At 37.4% G+C, this 12,950-nt stretch overlaps 1 long non-coding RNA gene across 2 annotated transcripts in view; it reads right to left on the bottom strand.

Moving 5' to 3' along the window:
- LOC126335189 (uncharacterized) overlaps window positions 1-12,599 on the bottom strand; it is a 201,188-nt gene extending 188,589 nt beyond the window's left edge. The window contains exons 1-2 of one of the 2 annotated variants that reach the window (XR_007564823.1): window positions 12,470-12,599; window positions 389-460 (exon numbers count right to left, since the gene is read on the bottom strand). This is a non-coding gene — a long non-coding RNA (uncharacterized LOC126335189). The remainder of the gene's footprint in view (window positions 1-388; window positions 461-12,469) is intronic. The other variant, XR_007564824.1, reaches the window with a different exon arrangement.
- Window positions 12,600-12,950: the final 351 nt, after the last annotated feature.

The raw sequence follows: 12,950 nt of genomic DNA, 5'->3' as shown, positions 1-12,950 counted from the left end.
TACAGAAGCTCTCCTGCGAACCTTGCAGAACTAGCACTCCTGAAAGAAAGTAGAGCACTTGCCTGCAAAAGGCAAAGGTCCCGAGTTTGAATCTCGGTCGGGCACACAGTTTAAATCTGCCAGGAAGTTTCAATTATAATGTAGTACATTGTTTAAAAGTCATGGAATGCTCATGCGCCGCAGCAAGGAGTAAGTACATGTCAGCACTCCTTGCGACCGGCACGCGAACCTCATTGACACTTGCGTTCCATCAGCTGATTGTGGCTGCCAGCTGCGCGACTGCCTTAGTCACAACATAAGCATTATCAAATCAAGAATCCTCTGCTGCAGGAAATTAGAAAGCCAAACACACAAAAATTACATAAATATTGAATATTATTCAACCCACCTGTGCAATAAATGGTTCATCTGCATCTAACATCTCCATCCACTCATCCTTCACTATTGTAACGTCATAACCCTGCAACAGACATAAATCTAAATCAGGTGGCTTTCTCAATCAGTGGATTTTTAAAGGTTTCATCATGTATTGCAAAAGCCATGTGCAATTATGAAAAAAGTGTTTTAAACTTGCATATCACAAATGAAAATAATGCATAATTCTCCAATGCAGTCGTCCATCTCTGTAGTCCTCTTATATCATCAGCTCCATGTTTTGTTTTTCATCTATTATGAAACAGCCCCTGTTTCCTTAGAAGATGCTTTACAGCAACTGTATCCCATGGATGGTTTCTTCCATCATGGACTGTTTTACCAGGTACCCATCCAGTGTATGGTCAACTATTCTTTAAACTTGCGTCTCAGTTCTACCACATGCTTCTGTCCAGAGCTAAATGTTTCAAATTTCTCAAAGAGATACGACACTATTGCCTCTTTATATAGTTTGCTGAATACGTAAATCTTTTCACTTGTTTTAGTTGCCATATGTAGTTTGATAAGCATTGTTGCTTCTATTGTTTCATTATTACTGATAACAGTTTAAATGTGGACACAAAGGGTCTCACTAGAAAAAGAGTCCTGTACTAAGCTATCCGGCAACTGCAAACTAATAACATGTGGTGTCCCCCAACATTCCCTCTTGGGGCTGTTACTTTTCCTTATGTATATCAATGACTTTTCCTCAGCAACATACCAGATGCAATGTTTGTTTTGTTTGTAAGTAATACAAACATTACAATAAATAGCATATGAAATACAACTTAGGCGGACTGGTCAATAATATTTCATGGGTTGCCAATTCTTTTGTCATTAGACTTAGAGGGAAAACCACTCTATATGGAAAACCAGTAAGAGCCCGCTCCCCCTCTTGTCTCCCCAGTATATGTCTAAAACATGACAAGTAGATAGAAGAGGCTGACTGTGTTAACTTCTTGGGATTACAACATGATAGTAAATTCATCTTGGAGGAGAACACCATAGAACTGCTGAAGTCCCTAAACAAATCTTCACTTGTTGGACACAGGTGATAAAAACATTTAAAAAAATCAACGAACAGGGTGTTTCAAAAATATCTCCACAACTTTGACAATGTATATCTCAGCAATGGGATAGGTAGGAAGGTGTGGTTTGCGGCATAATGTTCACACAAACCTAAATTTTTTTGTGGTATGTTTCTGCAAATTAATTATTGATGAAAATGGTGGTTTCCCACAAGCTGACTGCAGGTCCCATGGAATTTCTGGATCCATTACAGAGGCACACCACATTCACATCTGACCACGAGACAGTAGTACACGAGGTTCAAGGAATCCAGAAGTGTCATGAGGAGGATTAGATCTGAATGTCCGAGGTTTGGTTATGTAGAAGTGGAATGGATGAAACAGGTATTTACCTGGAGCCTTACCAAATCAATCTGTCAAGCATCCTGACAACTTCAGTTGCTGCATGTGGTTCTATCTAATGACAGACCAGAGTTTAAATCATTTGCAACTGAGATTCTGAACTGCATCACAATGACACGAACTTTCTTAAGAAGGTGATGTTCACAGATGAAGCTTGCTTTCATGCATCAGGGAAGGTAAAATGATACAATGAGAGGACCTGGGGCTCTGAGAATCTTCACTTTAGTATGGAAATTGGTTGCGACAGTCCAAATGTAAACATGCAGTGCGACCTGCTTTGTGACTGTGTGCTAGGACTGTTTTTCTTTGCAGAGGAATCACTGTCCTTGGCTATTTATCTGGAAATTTTGGAAAACAATGCATTTTCCCAGGTTGGAGATCTGCAAGCTGACATCATGCTGCAGGAGAATTGTGCCCGTTACTGGGCTTTGATTACTAGGAAGACTCCGGATGACAAATCTCCAAGTTGCCAGACTGGCACAGGAGGACCCATTTCCTGGCCTCCAAGATCTCCAGACATAGCCCCTTTAGGTTGTTTTTTGGGAGTTGGGGGGGGGGGGGGGGGGGGGGGAGTTTTGAAGGATATTGTCTACCAAGTCCAAGAGCATACCTGCAGGATCAGAGCAGCAGTTCTACATGTTAAGGAGGACATGCTGCGATGGACATGTGACGAGCTGGAATATTACCTAAATATCCACCATGCTACAGATGGCAACCATAATTTAGTTAACAATTGCAATTTCGGCCTTTGGATTACTTTTCACGATTTACAGAGCTTTGTACTCATCTTATGTAACTGTACTTCTACAGTGAAAAGGCCTATTTTTGACAGTGAAATGTACATATGTTGGAGGATTTTTAAGTCTGACATTTGTTGAGCAAAATCTTTTGCAGTACCACTTGAAAACTGCCCAAAGCTGAAACTGCAGTTGTGAAATAAATAATTTCAGCAGTCAATGGCGAATAAGATGCCCTTTAAAAAATTCTACATGACTGTCAACCCCAATCATGAGAAGTTAATAATTCTGGAATGTCCTGCACTTCCTTTACCCTCATTCCACAATGTATTGCAGGATCATTTTTTGGAGTAACTCATTAAGCCAAGCTGATTTTTAGAGTCCAAAAGTGTGTGATACAAATTATTTGCAATGTGATCTAGAAGTGGGGATACTAACAACTAATGCTTCCTAATACGCTTACTCCTCAGTGGACTTTTTCCAAATAATATATTTCTTTTTCAAACCAACAGCTCAGTTTATGGAAGCAATACTAGAAAAAAGAATAACCTTCACAAAGATTTAAAATCACTTACTCTAGTCCATTATTCAGGTGGTTAACTCCTACTTCTACACATCAATCCATGATGGCAATATTACTTTTGCATTGAGATTCATTGGCTTTGCTAACTTGCAATCAAATTTTCACCTAACCTAGTCTAGACCTTGGGCTAGGCTACATGTAAGTCTGTTAGCATTTATAGTTTTCTTCCCATTCTCCATATTAAAAAACAAATCAATTCTCATATTCTGCCAAAAGAAATCATTAGGTCCAGCAATTCTTGGTTACTGTATACTATAATATGATAGGTTACAGCCAATGAAGACAAGTTGTCAACAGCAGCATGCAACAAAAGAACCTGGTACATCATAAACTGGAAAATGGCGTTAGTGGCCAAACCTGCTCAAGGTGATTAAAAATAGAAGCGTAACTGGAGTGATTAATGTGGAATGGGTCTACTTAAGCAAATGGGGTAGCAAAAGGCGTTTTGCAAGATAATGTTTGAATGCTCATATTGGCATCACTGTTATTATGGTCTTCAAAACTTTGCTTGATTTAATGGTGTTTTCCAACTAATTTTAAGACCACCACTTTCCAATATAACCTCAAACAATACTTCAACTTCTTTGCTGGTTTAAAATGTGTTTTTCCAAGATAATGTTTTTTGTATTAAGTTTAAAGCAACACCAAATGTGGGATGACACGAGCCACCTATAAAATCGTACCACTTCTCTCGACTTCTGAAGAAGTATATTCTTGACTTTGGTGAAGAAACCACAAAAAGCAACTTCAAGGTGGGTTTCAAGGTAGCAGAAATTCTACCTATGGACTGACAGTATTGTCTGAAGAGGGTTCCAGCCAGTAAATTGGAATAAAATGGAAATTTTGATTCTTCAAGAGAGCAGAAAAGAGAGACCAAACCTGTAAGAATACAGAAGAAAAGGATACTGAATGTTCCAACTGGAAGAAGCACTGAAGTACAAATTTTGGAAGCAAAAGGATGCACCTCTGAGTCTGAAACAATGTACTTCGAGAAAAAGGAGGAAAAATGCCAGCAATTCAAATTCAAGTGGGGTCATTCCATGTCAAATCAACCAATTGTACTACATGATTTGAACCATAACCTCTCAGATTTGGATGAATTTTTTTTCAGGTAATGTACCCATTAACACTAGTTTAAATTTGAAATTTTTCTGACCTTTGGTTTTTGAGTTTCAAGGGTTTAAAAATCAGAAAAACCTCTATTTTTGATCAATCGATGATTGTTTTAAAATGCTGTAGCTCAAAAGCTATACAACCTAGAGTACAAACTTGCATAATTGTTTTCCTCTAAAAATTCCCTTCAATTTGATATGTAACATGACTATGCTACCTAAATCTGAAAATTTTAAACTATTCCAAAACAACATTTTTTGAAATTTCCAAAATACATACCCTTGGATTTTTTTATAAAAATTATGTGTTGTCGAGTCAAACTGAATACATGCATGCAAAATTTCAAGATTGGTCTCAATGGGTTCTTGTATAAAATAATATTTTACTACCGCAATACACACTAGTGAGGTGAAAAGCAGACTATTTCTAGGCTATGAAGACTAAGGTAGGCCTATGTAATTCTCAGAAACTTAAATTATTATGTTAGCCTTTTTATGCAACATTACCCTCTTATTGTTTTTTAATTCATTAAATGATATAGTGTTGTTTTAACTTAATGTTCATGATTCTTTTAACTATGTATCAGAGGGAAGTGAACACATTTTAATCGGTAATATACGTGCTACAAGTTAAAGTTTTGAATAAAGCCACTCACCTTCAGCCTTAGTTGTAAACAGTGGGGATTATCTTTTTCTTGGTTTTTCAGTGTTATTTGTAATCATTTACAACAAGTTCGTTATACTAGAAATTGGTATATAAATAATTTCACTTGGGAAAAAGATCAACTTGTTGATATTTGCATGGATAGAACTGTATTTCTAATACTAATTGGTATTTACAAAGTTAACACACATGGTATTTATACAACTTAGTGTTTAGTGAGGTTAGGTGTAACATAATTTAAATGTGCTTCTTTTATGATCTTTTAAGATATTTTTCCAAAGCAAGAGAAGACAACTTAATTTCTTTAGCACTTAAAGTGTAGGTTCTTCCCGTAGCTGTTGTTGGATTCACTGTTTGTAAAAAGAGTATTTCCTGTGACATCTAATATATCTCTTAGTTGTGGATAGTAAAAAGACTGGGCTGGACCATTTGAGTGCAAAAAATTTATTCAGTACATGCCACTGTATTTTTCTTCAATGCATCCTAGCCACAGTGAGTCGTCATATGCTACTGTCACAAAACCAGCAGCAATATTTTCGATACGTTATATGTTATTTGGTTCAGTGTTGTCACATATTCAAGATACTCATCCAGACTAAAATGATAAGGCTTGACAGTAATGTGACTCTCTGTGCAGGGTTTATATGAGTGAAACTTTTGCGTTCCCACAATTGCTTTTGATTCACTAAACCGAGGAAGTAAGTATTCTTTGGTCAGTTCATAGTCCTCTGCTGTGCAATATTCAAAGTCAATGTTTTTTATGTTTTCAATGGCAAATGATTTGGGTGTTAAGGTTTGTCGGTCATATGGCCTTTGTAAGCTGGCTTTAGCAGTTAGCCGCTTAACAGTTCCGCCAAGGCCATCGGATGCACTCCTGCCATGAGACGTTGCAAAGAACTCCCACTCTGCCCCAACTTCAAAATCAGTTTTATGCAAACACAAATTAAGGAAGTTTTTCTTATTTTTATATTGTGCAGTGCTGCCATCAGAAAAGTATGTAATCTCTTTAAATGCAAAAGGCATGGTTTGCTTACATAGAAAGTGACTATATTATGTTTCAGGCAATCTGATATGAGGACATACTGCAGATGTTTTAGTTTTTCCTCCCATTTATAATATATGATGAAAGGGTGCAGTGTAGCTTAGGTGGTAGCCCAGTGGAACGACTGTATTTCATCTTGTACTACGAAAGAGTAGTTTTCTGCAAAATCACAGTTCACTACTACATGGCCTTCAGTTAAATTGTCCTTTATTTCGCTATAGTATTATTTCTGCTGGCTAGCTATAAATGAATGAGTTTTTACCTTCATTAGTGTATCCAAAAACTCATCCATAAAGTCATCAGTACTTTTTACTACAGTTTCCTCAAACACCTATATTCAGTTACCCACTTTTTGTAGGTAACTTCATCAATCATTTTGTCAGTGAACTTTGCATCAATAGATCTTTAAGTCTGGAGACACCAGGACATTCTTTACAAATATCCATAAAACATTCTTGTGATGGTGGGTTGCACATCATCTCAACTAAGCAGGAATAAGATTTCAAAGCAGTTTTATCTCCATCCAAAACAAAATTTTGCATCTTAGCATTCATCATTAGCTTAATGTTTTGGTGTAAGGTACACACACACAAACAGTATGTGTGCCACTTCTTCCAGCCAGGATACAGTTCCTTGGTCTTAATTCACAAAACTTGGAAAACCCAATTTTGTTTGCAGGGATCTTTTCCTTAAATAATCGGTATATTTCTTGCAAATTTGCCAACACTAGCCTCTTTTGAACCTGGATCTTTCCAGCTTTATTTCTTATGGTCACACAACCTTTTTTCCTTGGCATCATTCTACTAACATCGTCAGAATTGTAGAAGTCTTTTACACAGTTAACAATATTATCATTTAGTGTTCTTCCAGGTTTAGGATTAGGATTTGACAAAATTCCTCTTTCTTCTACTAACAGTTTTACTGCACGAGCCATGTAGTTTGTCACTCCAAATTCTTCTTCTATTTTCTGACAGCTCCAACTCATAGGTAAGATAGACAAAATCATCATGTTTTCACTTCTTTTTGTTGTTTGAGCAAACTTTTCTTTTAACTGTTGAATAATCTCAGATTCATCTTCGGAATGTTCAGTAATAACTTCTTCAGGGATCGATTCTGGTAGTAAGTTCTTTTCTAAGCTAGACTTGACCAAATAAAGTTTTTTCTTTGAATAGGTAGGCACAGCAAACTTTTTCTTCTTTAGTGGTGACTCACCAATGAGTTCCAGTGACTTGTTCAAATAGTCTATGGAAGATTGAGGATCAATAAAAGAATCGTTTAAATTTTTGCTACTGCAAGGTAAAACAACTTCAGTTTTGTGTCAGTGGACCGATGACCATAGTAGTCTGGTCCCTTTACTCCCACAAACCAACCAACCAATCTCTCTTAGCGAGGTTTCTATGGCTGCCGCCACCTAAGGCCTCTCGCCGCCACTGCTTCATTGACGTCGTCTTTCCAGCATCTCGCAGGACTACCGCGCTTTCTTCTTTGATGTGGAGTCCATTGCCATACCTGTTTTGGCCATCTTGTGTCTGGAGTATGCTGTAAGTGGCCATACCAGAGTAGGCGCTTCCTTTCTATGTGGTCTAGGATTGTGCTTTTGACATTCATAACCTCTCTGACCCTATCATTTCTAATATAGTCAAGTCTGGAGTATCCACAACTCCGTCTCCAGAAATCCATCTCGACAGCCAGCTGGCGATCTTTCTGCCTCTGAGTTAGTTCCCACAACTCTGCACCAAATGTTGTGATACTTACAATAATTGTGTGGGAGATGGTGTGTTTTGTTCTGTGTATTATGTTTTTGTTCCAGAGAATACGATTTAGTTTTTTTATCGCTCGCTTGCCTTGGCCTATTTTATTATTTACATCATCCATACTTCTACCATCGGACGACAGTGTCACTCCCAAGTATTTAAAATTATGACACCCTTTAACAGTATCAGAAACGAGCTGTAAGTCATTAACAGTATTTTCTCCCACTTTCAGATATTCTGTTTTAGATATGTTTATGACAAGACCCTATTTTTCATATTCTTCTTTTAATTTGCAGAGCATGTAATTTGCATCTTCCTCATCTCCAGCTACTAATACTTGGTCGTCAGAAAAAAATAGAGTGAACAAGCCCTTGTCATCTATAGGGACACCCATTCCTCCGCATTTCCTTTTCCATGATCTAGCAACAATAATCACCCAATTCTTCTGAGATGCCACTTCTGTAAGGTAACAAATTCTCCTATCAAAAAGTACAATTTAAATAACTACATTTCTATTATTTGGAACATTCTAGAAAAAATAAATATAGAAAATAATCGTATTTTATAATGTTTGATATATTACCACATACATGGCACGGCGTACACTAAGACTACACCGCTCTATACTAGATCACTTGGGCAACTTAACACTAAAACGCAGTACAATATAGAGCACTAAGAGTTTTTTTGCTATGCTTATTTCATACACATTTTAATGTAGGGTCAAGGCCCCACTTACGGCGACATGTTTTTAGGTTTTATCATGTTTAACTTGTAGGAAATGAAAATATAATACTTAATCTTACCTCCAATAAATTAAGTTTCTTCTGATGCTTTGTACAACATGTAGGGGGGGGGGGAAAAAAGCAGATTGTGTGTTGCTTAAAGAAAAACACAACATAACTCAACTTCTGCAACACAGATCTTTTCATTAAATGGTGACTTCAAACATGACAAAACAAAGAAATGTTTCTATAGACAATTGAATAGCACATTTCATATTGCTTATTATAATCTATGGTAGCACTGGCTGGTATTCTAAAGCAGCTTAAAATTGCACCAGTTACATTAAGGCATTAAGGTGGCCATAAGTGAGCTAGTGGCCAAATCTAGAGTCTTAGCCCTATATGAAAATCTCACGTTTTTTAATAATAAAAAGTGAATGTCGTATAAAATCTTAAGATTCTTAAGTTATTATTCTTTTATATATTTTATTCTCGCATTAAAATATCATTAATGAATTAACAACCAATAAGAGGGTAATGTTGCATAAACAGGCAAACGTAATAATTTAAGCTTGTTAGAATTACATAGGCCTCCCTTAGTATTCCTAGTCTAGATATAGTCTGCTTTTCACCTCACTAGTGTGTATTGCGATAGTAAAATATTATTTTATACAAGAACCCATTGAGATCCCATTTTGAAATTTTGCATGCATGTAGTCAGTTAGACTGGACAACACATACAATTGTATTTTGGAAATTTCAAAAATTGTTTTTTTTGGAATAGTTTAAAATTTTCAGATAAAGATAGCATAGCCACATTACATATCAAATTGAAGGGAATTTTTAGAGGAGAACAATGGTGCAAGCTTGAGCTCTCTATGTTGTATAGCTTTTGAGCTACAACATTTTAAAACAATCATCGATTGATCAAAAATAGAGATTTTTTTTATTTTTAAACCCTTGAAATTCAAAAACCAAAGGTTAGAAAAATTTCAAATTTCAAATTTAAACTAGTGTTAGTGGACTGTTAGTTGATTTGAGATGGATTGACCCAGTGGTGATAATGAGGAGTTTTCATTGCAATACTCTGATAGAGATATAATTTTAAGGGATTCTTCTGATGCTGACTTTTATATAGAAACTAACCCAGAAGAAATTCCTATTGTGCTGAAGGAAACATAGGTGAAAACAGATGATCTCAATCCTGATGACTTTGCTATACTGCAACACTTTTCTTTGATAAAAAATTAAATGGGAAGCATCAAAAATGTTCTATGCTATTGTAACTAAAAAAATTAACTTTAAGAACCTTTCAAGGGTGAATTTTTTTTGGAAAAGCTCCATACCATTGGGAAATGATTATTTAATCCCAGTTGTGGATAAGGAGGTGGATGTCCACATCTCAAATTAGTGGATGTTACACATTCACTTTTGCACTGAAAGAGTGAATTTTATAGTAAGCCAATATTGGGCTTCCTTCATGATGATCTTGGTATGAAAAGTACAAAACTAACTGTTTTCCACTTTTTCCATCATAATGTGTTGCAAGCAATGGGTAAGTCTAATAAAATTTTCTCGGGCTTCCAGTCGCATCAGGTGGTTAAAATCCCATGAGCTTTCAACCGAGCTCTCCTCAGTCATTATACAGTGGTAAGAATGGCTGCTGTGTCACCATGGCTTCGTCTTTATATAGCCACACTGCTTGCTGTGACATTACTAGTGATCTATTCCTCGCCATAAATGATAATGTTTTCATCCCGTGTCTGTCGCGCCCATTTTAACCTCGCGATGGCTGGGTCCCAGGCTGTGCTGAGCTGCAAACCACCTTCTTTGTTGATGGTGTTTTCAGCGGTTTTTATTTCAATAGCTTCTTTTATGACGCTATCCCAAAATCCCTTTGTGCTCATAATGACAGATGTTTTGTCGAATAAAATTTGGTGTCAATTTTCTAAAGCATGTTCTGCCACGGATGATTTTTCTGGATAGTGCAGGTGTAAGCACCTCTCGTGTTCCATCCGGCGTTGCTCCACAGTGCGTACTGTTTGGCTGACGTAGTAACAGCCACACTGACATGGTATCTTGTACACTCCAGGTGTTCTAAGCCCTAGATCATCCTTCACAGGCCTCATGAGCTGTCAAATTTTTGTTGGGTGTCTGAACACCAATGAAACATTATCTCTCTCCAGGAGCCGGCTAATCTTTCCTTATACTGCACCACAGAAAGGTAAAAACACAAGTTTCTTGCTTTCTTCTTTGGTGGTGTTCTCTTCTCTGTTGGTGTGTTTCTTGTGTATCACACCAGATATAGCTTGTGACACCTGTCCATGGCTGTACCCATTTTCCCAGATGACTTTTCAGAGGTGGCTCAGTTCTAGTGGCACACTTTCAACGTCTGAGACGACTTTAGCACGATGGACGAGGGTATTCAGAATGCCACATTTCTGTGCCGCGTGGTGGTGGCTGGGAGCGTACAGATACCAATCTGTGTGTGTCGGTTTCCTGTAGACACTGTGGGCCCATTGGTTTTCTGTGGAACAAGGACGTCAAGGAAGGGCAATGGACCATCTGTCTTGACTTCCATTGTAAACTTGATGTGGCCATGAATGCTGTTCAGGTGTTCTAACAATTCTCCCAGTTTTTCACGACCATGGGGCCAGATGATAAAAGTGTCAACAACATGATGGTAAAAGCAACTTGGCTTAGCTGGAGCCATGTCCAAGGCGATGTCTTCAAATTTTCCCATTAAAAGGTTGGCTATGGATGGAGCTAATGGGCTTCCCATTGCCATGCTGTCCAACTGGTCGAGACACTGGCCGCCGACCTGGAAGGTCAAGTGGAAGTGTCCGATTCCTGAAGATTTTGTAATTATTTTTGTTTTGTTTGTAATTTTTGTGTTTTGGGATCGTAATGTGTTTTTTTACTGTTATATTTAGTTTGTCCCCTTTCTAATACCAGCAATTTCCCGCGGTTGTCCCATTAATTTGATTGTATTTTTGGAAGGAGATGTTATTGTCTTATTTGTGTGTGTGTGTGTGTGTGTGTCGGACACTTCCGTAATCCCCAATAATCACATAGTGTACAAACCAATCAGTGAATAGCATGATCTTCACAAAGGCATTAAAAATCTCGGCATGGTACAGAAATGAGTACATTATTCAAATATGAAAGTATACAAGAAACTTGCAGTTCATGTTAAATAGCTCACTGAAAAAAGCTAAAACATTTATCTTCTAAATAGTTCTTTCTATTGTTTGCAAGAATCTTTTCGACAATGTACATTAATTAGTGAAATGTGTTTAATTTCACACATCCCTTTAAGAAAAGACTATATAAACTGGTATATCGATTGTTGACAATGATTTTTTATAATCTGCGTTGTTAGCCGAGTACCTCATACTTCTGTGATTGTAAGTATCATGACTATTTACATATGGTTATTATTGTAATGATCTGGCACGTTCTACATCCTAGCGATACACTCGACGCAAGGACCCATGAAACTCTGAAATAGATAAAGTACACGTATTCTAATGCCATTCACACATCAGTTGTCTCTTTAAGAATAATTCAAATTATTTCACTGAGACTGTCACGAGAATTCGTTGTGTAACTGCGTAACATGAAACATTGACCGACCAAAATTCACCTACAATTATTCCGTTTTCCTTATTATTTACTTGTGATCTTTATATTCAGTCCGCATAATTAGAAAATCATAATACATCTAGCTGTCAATGTGCATTTGCTGACATGTGAACCCTATATATAATTCCGGACGCGACACGGTTCTTTACACACCACTCTTTTTACGTGCCGGTGCTAGCGATAAATTGTTTCGACTGACTTAAAAATAGTGTCATCCAATTATCTTTTATAAGACTTGATGATATTAAAACCGTTGCGATTTTATTTCGTTCAAAAAATGATGTACGCTGGAGCTCTAGGGAAACAACCAGACCAATACGCAAAACGATGTCAAACCATATAGACACTCTTTCAATTTTAATTTACCTCTGAATCGTTCTGATCTTTGATCGCGATAGAGTTTTTCACTTTTTTTTTTTTTTTTTTTTTTTTATGTTTCACTACGCGGGCACCGTAAATGCACTTTAGCAGACACAATGACAGGAAGGGCGTTGTTTACAATACATGTTCAAAGACTATCATCGCAGATAGCAATGTGAAGCCGCGCTTCCAAACGCGTCTTTTGCTTCCAGAGGCCTTGAAAACTTGCACAGGCACGCCGACCACAGACAGATCGTCGACGCACATGCACCCAACCACAGTCCACGTAGTTTAAATACTTATACTACTGTCTAACACAGACTGTGCTTGCACTCCACTATATATTAGACTGTGTTATGCTCTATGTCACAATCGGTAAATTGACAATCCAACGGGGGAGGGTCTCGCGAAAGTAAAAGGCCTAGCTGCGTTGATATTTCGGATCGGGTACCGGCATCACGTATCTATCTGCTGTACACATATGGCT

Source organism: Schistocerca gregaria, chromosome 2, assembly GCF_023897955.1.
Source record: "Schistocerca gregaria isolate iqSchGreg1 chromosome 2, iqSchGreg1.2, whole genome shotgun sequence".
NCBI lineage: Eukaryota > Metazoa > Arthropoda > Insecta > Orthoptera > Acrididae > Schistocerca > Schistocerca gregaria.
The sequence above is the reverse complement of the archived record's forward strand: the minus strand, read 5'-3'. Positions and strand labels throughout refer to the sequence as shown.